At 37.1% G+C, this 9,494-nt stretch overlaps 1 non-coding gene across 1 annotated transcript; it reads right to left on the bottom strand.

The window, feature by feature from the left end:
* Nucleotides 1–8,145: 8,145 nt before the first annotated feature.
* On the bottom strand, nt 8,146–8,249 carry LOC118595981. Its single transcript, XR_004946651.1, has one exon. It is a non-coding gene; the product is annotated as a U6 spliceosomal RNA (small nuclear RNA).
* Between the last annotated feature and the right edge of the window lie 1,245 nt (nt 8,250–9,494).

A 9,494-nucleotide genomic window follows, 5' to 3' on the forward strand; every position in this document is an offset into this window, starting at 1 on the left:
TGGTTGTATCAAATCACGAGAGAATTTTCAAAAGAACAGCACAATGTACAATTCAGTGTATGTGTATTCTCTGATCAAAGAAATGACCTAAAAGGAAAGAAAGATAAAGCACCTTTCACTGTGATGATAGTCCTCCAAATGAAGTTAATGACTGTGAAAGTCCTACAGCCTGTCTGCATCACCTCACATAACTGCTAGTAATCTACTTCAGGTATATTTTTGTCATATTTTTTCTTTTTACTATTATTTTAAGAGTAATTTTATATTTTTTTATTTGAAAAATTTAAGAGTTCAAAGAATATTTATTTTTAAAAATTTATATATATACATATATTATTGAAAATAGATTCTTATCTCATACAGAACATTCCAACGACAGTTTAACTTCCTCCACTAATCCTAGCAGCCCCCCTCCCTTCTCTCCAAGTCTACAACCAAACAGGACAAAATAAAGCAAGGCAAAAATTCTCATATGGAGCAAACAAAAGAGTCAGACATACATCTGATCTCATTGTTGGTATTTGCACAAAAACATCAAATTTAGATCTGTAACGCATATGGACAGAATCTGGTGCATGTCCATGTAGGCCCTGTGAGTCCAGCCTCAACCTCTGTGAGCCCATGTGAGCCCTGCTTAGTTGATCTTGTGGGCTGTGTTCTCCCGGTGTCCTCCATCCCCTCTGACTCCCACAGTCTTTCCTCCCTATCTTCTACAGTGCGGGACCTGATAGTGACCCCCCCGGTTTAGACGGACTCTCTGCATAGTGTCTGGCTGTGGGTCTCTGCACCTGTTCAAATCTTCTGCCAGAGGAAGCTACTCTGATGACCACAGATCTATGAGATTAGCAGAATATCATGAGAGGTTATTCCATTGATTTCTTTGCCTGCTATGTTTCGTTCTACTCTAGGTATCTGGGCTATCCAGGCTCAGGTTCCTAGCCATTCAGGCAATGGAGGGCATGGGTTCCTTCCCATGGCTTGGGACTCAAGTTAAACCATATATTGGTTGGCCACTCTCATAAATTCTGTGCCAACATACTCCAGCACATTTTTCGGGCAGGACAGATTGTAGGTAGAGAGTTTTGTGTCTGGGTTAGTGCTCCAGTTACTCTTTCAATAGCCTGCAGAGTACCTTCTCACACCAAAGTGACTAGAACATAGGGGTGAAAGCTCAGTGCAGGCACCAGCTAAACCGCTATCTTCAGTGAGATGTGTGGATGTTGTGCTTGACAATCGGGCCCTTCTGACAGGTTTCAGAGTTACCTTCTGCCTAGCATTACCCGGGGTTGTTTAGGGATCTCCACAAAACCCTCTTGGCCAACAACTCAACTGAATGCTACTTATTTATTGAGACCTGTCTAAATTGTTTATCTCATCTTCATTTAAATTTGATAAGTGGTACCTATCTAGATAATTATCCATTTCTCTTAGATCTTCCAAATTAGTGGAGTACAGATTTTTAAAGTATGCCCTTATTATTATCTAAACTTCCTGCTGTCCATTGTTATATGATACTTTTCATTTATCATTTTGTTAATTTAGATATTTTTCTTTGCTTGTTAATTAATTTGTATAAGGGTATATCTATCTTGTTGATTTTCTCAAAGAACCAACTCATTGTTTCATTGATTCTCTGTATTATTCTCTTTATTTCTGTTTTATTGATACTAGCTCTTAGTTTGATTATTTCTTGATGTCTACTCTTCTTGTGTGTGCTTATTTCTTTTTATGCTAGAGCTTTAAATTGTGCTGTTATGTTGCCCACACGAGACCTCTCTGGTTTTTTTTTTTTTTTTATGTAAGCAGTTATTACTATGAACTTTCCTCTTTACACTGTTTTCATTGTGTCCCTTAAGTCTGGGTATGTTGTACCTTCATTTACATTAAATTCTTGAAAGTATATAATATCTTATTTATTTCGATTTCTAGCTTGAAACATTTTTCATTCAGTAGAGAGTTGTTCAGTGATCATGACTTTGTAAGTTTTCTGTTTGTTTGTTTTTTTCTGTTGTTGCTGATACCTAGCTTTAATTTATGGTCATCTGACAGGATACAGGGAGTTACTTTAATTTTCTTGTATCTATTGAGACTTGTGTTGTGTCCAAATATGTGGTCAATTTTGGAGAAAGTTTAGTGATATGCTGAGATGAAGGTATATCCTTTTGTTTTGCAAATATCTGTTAGGTTCATTTGGTTTATAATGTCTGTTAGTTCCAGCATTTCTATATTTAGTTTTTTTTTTTTTTTTCTGGATGATGTGTATGTTGATGAGAGTGAATATTTATGTCTCCCACTATCAGTTTGTGACTTAAGCTGTAGTAGTGCTTCTTTTACAAACTTTGGTACACTTAGGTTTAGCATGTAGATGTTAAGAACTGAAATGTTATCTTGGTGGATTTTCCTTTGATGAATATGTAGTATCCTTCCCCAATTCTTTTGATTAATTTTGGTGTGAAGTCTATTTTTCTAGATATTAAATTTGCAACAGAAGCTTACTTCTTTGGTAAATTAGCTCAGAATATCTTTTTCCAACTATTTACCCTGAGGAAATGTCTATCCTTGATATTGAAGTGTTTTTCTTGTATACAACAGAAGGATGAATCTTGTTTTTACATCCATTCTGTTAATCTGTATTTTTTTTGAGCTGAGGATCGAACCCAGGGCCTTGCACTTGTTAGGTGAGTGCTCTACCACTGAGCTAAATCCCCAATCTTAATCTGTATCTTTTAATTGAGTAATTGAGACTATTGATATTGAGAAATATCAGTGACCAATGACTGTTAAGTCATTCTATTTTGTTGTTGTTACTGTTGTTTGTTGTTGTTGGTGGTGATGATGATGATGATGATGTGTGTGTATGTGTGTGTGTTTTCCTTCTTAGGGTTTTGTTTATGTGAGATCATTTATTTCCTGTGTTTTCATTCAAACTAGTTAGTTTGGATTTTTCCTTTGAGCATCTCTGCAAGCCTGGATTTGTAGATAGATATTGTTGTGGGGGTGGGGTTAGTCTAGTCTTCTGGCAAGCATATCTGGTGGATAAGCAGGGAATGACAGCCCCTTTCGAGGATTGGGACACAGCAATGAGATGGGGAGCGAAGGCCAGTGGATATGGTCAATGTGATCCACAAGACACATGGATGGGGCTGGGGGTGGCGGGAAGCCCTGGCTATTGTTTTGTTGCATTACTAGAGGTGACACTGAGAATTGAGTCTGGGGTAATAAAGAAAATGGAGAATGTCTGGTGACAACCTACCTACCTGATCTTTCAGCATGCTTGGCCTGTGGTTGAGCCACTCTTTACTATTTTGTGACAATTTCCTATTTAAAATTGTCAACATGTTATGGCAATGCACTGTGGTGATATTTTATTTGTATATTAATAAATAAAATTTGTCTGGAGATCAGAGGACATAGCCAGCCATAAACAAAAATCAGGCAGTGGTAGCACATGCCCTTAATCTGATCACATGGCAAAAGAGTCCCTGTGTGTTCAAGAACACACTAGGGAACAGCCAATTGTGGTGACACACACCTTTAATCTCAGTATCTACCATAGAGACCTGGAGGTCTGTACAGACAGGCAGTGACAAGGAAGTGAGGTAGCTGGGCTAAGAGCCAATGAGAGGGCAGAACAGCAAAACAAACAAACAAACAAAAAAAGCCTGGGTATACAGAAAGTAGCTCTCTCTAGGGAAGCTAATATGGCATGGTGAGCTAAGGTTAGCTGGTGGCTCTCACTCGTTCCCTGATCTCTATGGCTTTCACCTCTATATTTGGCTTGGTGTCCCTTATTTAATAAGACTGTTTAGAAATTCATCTACAACGCACTATATGATGTACTTCATTTTGTGACATTTCTAATTATTTTGGAGTAATAATATGCATAAAGACACTTAGACTGTTACATACCTATTCTCATGAGTAACATTTAAAGAAATAATGATAATATCAAATACTGTCTAGAGCAAAGAGAATGTTAATTGCTCATGTATTGCCAGACAAATGTAAAACTTTAGAAACAAGTTTTTCAGTGTCTTCTGATATTATAATTAGATTTACCATAAAATTCAGAAATAGAACTATTGGTCATTTTTCTCAGCCAAATTAAAATTGCTGCCATTCAGAGCTTTTTACAAAATTACTTTACCTTCATGCATAGTGAGAACAAGCTAAGAACTATTTAGGAGTTCTCTAATGAGTGAATGATTTGAAATTCTGTGGTGTGTTCATATTATGAATTACTACTCAGTAATAAAATTGAACATAGTTTTTACATACTCAAGAACATTAATAAATTTCAGTGAAAATACACTGAATCAAGCCACAAAGGCATAAATACTTTATAATTCTAATAGTTTCAAATTGATAAAAGAGACGTGAACAGATTAGTGATTGTCAGGGAGGAAGAAGGAATGAAAGGTTGTGATTACAGAGGGGACAGGCCTGTGAACTCTGTGCTGATATTACAGTTGAGATAATCTGTGTCTTGATGATGATGATGCTTCCACAAACATTTCTATGTCATGGAAGTCCATTGAAATTGATAGAAACATACAAAAGAATGCCCTTATACTAGTGAAGTAAGAATAAGTCTTGACTTATACCAAATATTAGTTATCAGTTTTATATTATTCTGTGCATATTAAATAGGCAAACATTGGAGAAAGAGGAATAAATGGAAACCATATTTTCTATACCTTCCTGTGCAACTTCTTGTTAGCCTATAGTTATCTAAAACATTTTTTTTAAGTCAAGCCTTTTTTTTAATGTTTTGCATCGCTCAAAGAGAACAATGCTAATTACTCACAATGGACTTGTAACTTTCAATATCTGAGCTATAGCCCAACCTTCTGCCAGACATACAGAGCTGGGGTATCCAGTGCCTCAGTCAAGCTCCATCCTCCTGTCTGGCAGCAAAATCTTCTGATGTAACGATAGGAAGGGAGTACCAGGGTACCAAATCTCACATAAGAAATCTGTAACTTCAATATACCCCGGTGTGCTGTTTGAAAAGCCTCCTCCTCAGGAGAAACCAGATGTTTATTATCAGTAAAATATATTCATCTTTTATTTTCAATCCTCACCAAGTAAAAGCTATGTGGAAATGGCAGTACCAATGCACCTGCTTGTATGATGCCTTCCTATGTTTTCCACTTTTTTCATTCTGGAAGTCTTGCAAATAACCAGCATTATTTTTTTTCCTATCTGGCTTTAATTATTATGAGTCATTGATATTAGAAAGATATTTCTGTGGCTTAGTCTGATTAATTTTACAGTCAGATATGTTAAAGTTGTTTCTTTCTCCCTAGGTGATCTCTTCCTAATAGCAAGCTCAGAGGTTTCTGTCTGTCTCTCTTTCTTCTGTCTGGCATCTGCTTTTCTCAGACAGTGCTGAGATTCCATGAGGATCTGGGCAGTAGGAGGATTGTTGTCAGGAAGATCATTTTTATCCTCCTTTCAGGATGCCTCTGGTGTACATTCTGACAATTCTTCCCACACTTTCCACTAAAATTTCTCCTCAGGCTAATTGGCTCTTAATGGAAGATAAATATGTCATTGCAATAAATTTTACATTTTTATATAATATAAAACTACCTTAGTATACAGCTGTGGGACCACATTAAAAAAAAGGACTTCAGTAGCCATGCTCTTTTTCCTTTCTGTTTACTAGGAATTAGGCTGGCAGGGCAGATTTGGAGACAGATTGTATTTTCTTTCTGATTTCTAACAGGCCAAGAAATAAACTCTTAAATTTGAGAGCACAGGAAAAAAAGGACAGGCTTGTAAAAAAAAAAAAACAAAAAAAAAACCAAAAACTAATACTGTAATTTTATTTGAGAAATACTATATTTCCATTTGAAATAGAATATTAGCTTAGTATGTTTTTTTCTCTATGAAAATTTACTTGTCCATTATTAGTGTGTTAGGTTTCTACATATTCCATCTAAAACCAACTTCTGCTGTCTTTGACAAAACAATGTTAAGGTTACATACCTTACCCACTATTTTTGTGGCTGAATGAAGAAAATGTCATCTAATTGGATTGCACTTAGACTTGTAACTATTGAAATCTGGAATAGACTCTCTAGGGGTCTGTTCTCTGACTAATGTCACTTTCCTCAGCTCTGTCCAGTGGGACTTTTACAAAATGCGTCAGGAGGAGGAAGACTGGCTTCCAGAGGAAACCCTGTCTGTGTACAATTATCTCAGCCAACTGGAAAACAAAGATTTTTATGAAACATGAATGACTCAGTTAGTTCTAGGGTTATCCATATTCAGTAATCTCATTCTGTGCCAACTTTCAGGTTAACAGTTTAGACATAAATCTTCCCATGTAGTAATTTTATTTCCCAATTATTCAAATTTAGGACATAATACTAATTATTTCCAAAATAAACTTTTAATTCTTTTTTAATTATTAAGAAAGTTTATATTCATTTTATATACCAACCACAGATCCTCCCTTCTCCCTCTTCCTGCCTGCCCCAGGGTTCTTACCCCAACTTTTCCCCCTTTCCCACCTCCTCCAAGTCAAGGTCTCCCATGGGGAGTCAGCAGAGCCTAGTACATTCAGTTGAGGCAGGTCCAAGCCCCTCCCCTCTGCACCAAGTCTGCGCAAAGTGTCTCACCTTAGGCACTAGGCTCCAAAAAGCTTGCTCATGCACCAGGGATGGATCCCGATCCCTTTGCCTGGGAGCCCACCAAGATAACCAACTGTCTCACCTTTGCAGAGTACCTAGTCCAGTCACATGGGGCCTCCTCAGCTATTGGTTCACAGTTCATGAGTTTCTACTAGTTTCTCTGTAAGTATTACCATCATGATCTCAAAGTCCATTGCTTTTAGAATCCCCCCTCTCTTTCATCGGTTGGATTCCTGGAGCTTGGCCTTGAATCTCTGCATCTGCTTCCATCAGTAACTGGATGAAGGCTATATGATGACAGTTAGGATATTCACCTATCTGGTTACTGGAGTAGACCAGTTCAGGCACCCTCTCCACTATTAGTCTAAGGTGGAGCCATACTTGTGGATTCCTGGGAACTTCCCTAGCACTCTGTTTCTCCATATTCCCATAATGTCTTCATTTATCATGGTATCTCTTTCCTTGCTCTCCCACTCTGTCACTGTTCCAGCTTGAACCTCCCATTTCCTTATGTTCTCATCCCTCATTCCTTGCACTCCATTTCCCCATTCACCTCCAGTTTCCTCATGTAGGTATCATCTATTTCTCCTTCACTGGGCTATCTATGTGTCCCTCTTAGGGTCCTCCTTGTTAGCTAGCTTCTCTGGAGCTGTGGGTTGTAGTCTGTTTATCCTTTGCTTTACACCTAGCATCCACTTATAAGTGAGTACATACCATGTTTGTCCTACTGAGTCTGGGTTACCTCATTCAGGATGATATTTTCTAGTTCCATTCATTTGCTTGCAAATTTCATGATATCATTGTTTTTTACTGCTGAGGAGTACTCCATTGTGTATATGTACCACATTTTCTTTATTTATTCTTCAGTCGAGGGGCATCTAGGTTGTTTCCAGGTTATGGCTATTATGAATAATGCTGCTATGAACCTAGCTGAGCATGTGTCCTTGTGGTATGATTGAGCATTCCTTGGGTATATTCCCAAGAGTGGTATAGATGGGTCTCAAGGTAAATTGATTCCCAATTTTCTGAGAAACTGCCATATGATTTCCAAAGTGGTTGTACAAGTTTGTGTTCCCACCAACAGTGGAGAAGTGTTCTCCTTGCCCCACATCCTCTCCAACATAAGCTGTTAGCAGTGTTTCTTATCTTAGCCATTCTGACAGGTGTAAGATGGTATTTCAGAGTCATTTTGATTTTCATTTCTCTGATGACTAAGGATGTTGAAGAATTCCTTAAATGTCTTTCAGCCATTTGAGATTCTTCTGTTGAGAATTCTTTGTTTACCTCTGTAGCCCATTTATTTTAGTTGAATTGTTTGGTATTTTGATGTCTAGTTTCTTGAATTCTTTATATAGTTTGGAGATCATCCCCCTCTGTCAGATGTGTGGTTGGTGAAGATTTTTTCCCATTCTGAAGGCTGTCATTTTGTCTTATTCACCGTGTCCTTTGCCTTACGAAAGCTTCTCAGTTTCAGTAGGTTCCATTCTTTAATTATTGCTCTCAGAAAAATATGGAACGCTTCACAAATTTGAGTGTCATCCTTGTGGAGGGGCCATGCTAATCTCTGTATCATTCCAATTTTAGTATATGTGCTGCTGAAGCAAGCACCAAAATAAACTTTTCAAATGCATGTCACTCAACTGTGCTAACTCTTCACAGACAACTCATAGGTGTCCCACACCAATATTCTGCCCAAACAGGAGCAAGTATATTTGCTTTAGAAATGTACTTAGTAATGAGGTAAACTTAAATATAGATTTATCTTGGAAATTATTAAATACCATATTAATTTTGTAATTAAATGCAAAGCCTCAGAGAAACACTCCTATAAAATTAAACACTGAGCTTTGAGGCTGGACTCTTCTTTGTAGTATGCACTTCTCTTCACAGCTGTACAATGTACATGACCATGTCTCAAGGATGCCTCAATACTTGACTCAATACTTGAATTCCTATTTCTAATGGACCATAATTTTGTACTGCAATGTAATCATGTGTTTTCATACTTCTTTGATGTACTTATACTCTTTTGTCTAGAACACTGTTTCCCAACTTCTTCAAATTGTTCCTTCCTGCTCACAAGTAAAGTCTACCAACTCATGAAAGTGACATTTAAATTACTTTCTCTGTACCTGAAACATCACTAATAAATCAATTATAGTGATTTTTATATTATTGGGCTTATTTATATATTTTTTGATTTCTACTTATAACACCCTTGAAGTAAAAGGACATGCATTATTAACAACTTGCTTCTCTAGTGTTTTGTAATATGCTCACAAATCAAATACTTTGGCATGTTCCCTCCAAGAGTAAGCTGAGATTGAATATGGCTATATGTATGACTCTCTTCTAACAAATGGAATGTAACCAAAATGACAACTGCAACTTGGAAGTCTGAGTCATAAATAACAAAAATGTTGTGACCTGGAAGTGGTCTCGATACCAGTTCCCTATGAAAAAAGTGAAACATCTGGGATCCATTTTGGAACTGAGCTGTAGCTATAAACTAGTTTGACAGGAAATAAAATGAAGATGCTAAAAGCCTTGAAGAAACCTTATGTAAAATGTGATTATGGTGTTTGGGCGTAGAAAACAGACATCAAAATTCTACTAGAAACTGCAAAGAATCTTCCATGTATTTTCAAAAAGTTTAGCAGGAATTATAATTCAAAACAATGTTAGGGAGCAGAAAATGTAGCCAACCAGCTTGGAATATGCGGCTCTGGAGCTTTTCAAATCAATTATTAAAGAAGCCACTTGGATTCTTACAATGTTACAAGAGAAAGATAAAGTACTCTTGAAGCACTCAATTGCTCTGAATTTATAATGTTTGCAGATGGACACAGCATC

This window comes from Onychomys torridus, chromosome 14, assembly GCF_903995425.1.
Source record: "Onychomys torridus chromosome 14, mOncTor1.1, whole genome shotgun sequence".
NCBI lineage: Eukaryota > Metazoa > Chordata > Mammalia > Rodentia > Cricetidae > Onychomys > Onychomys torridus.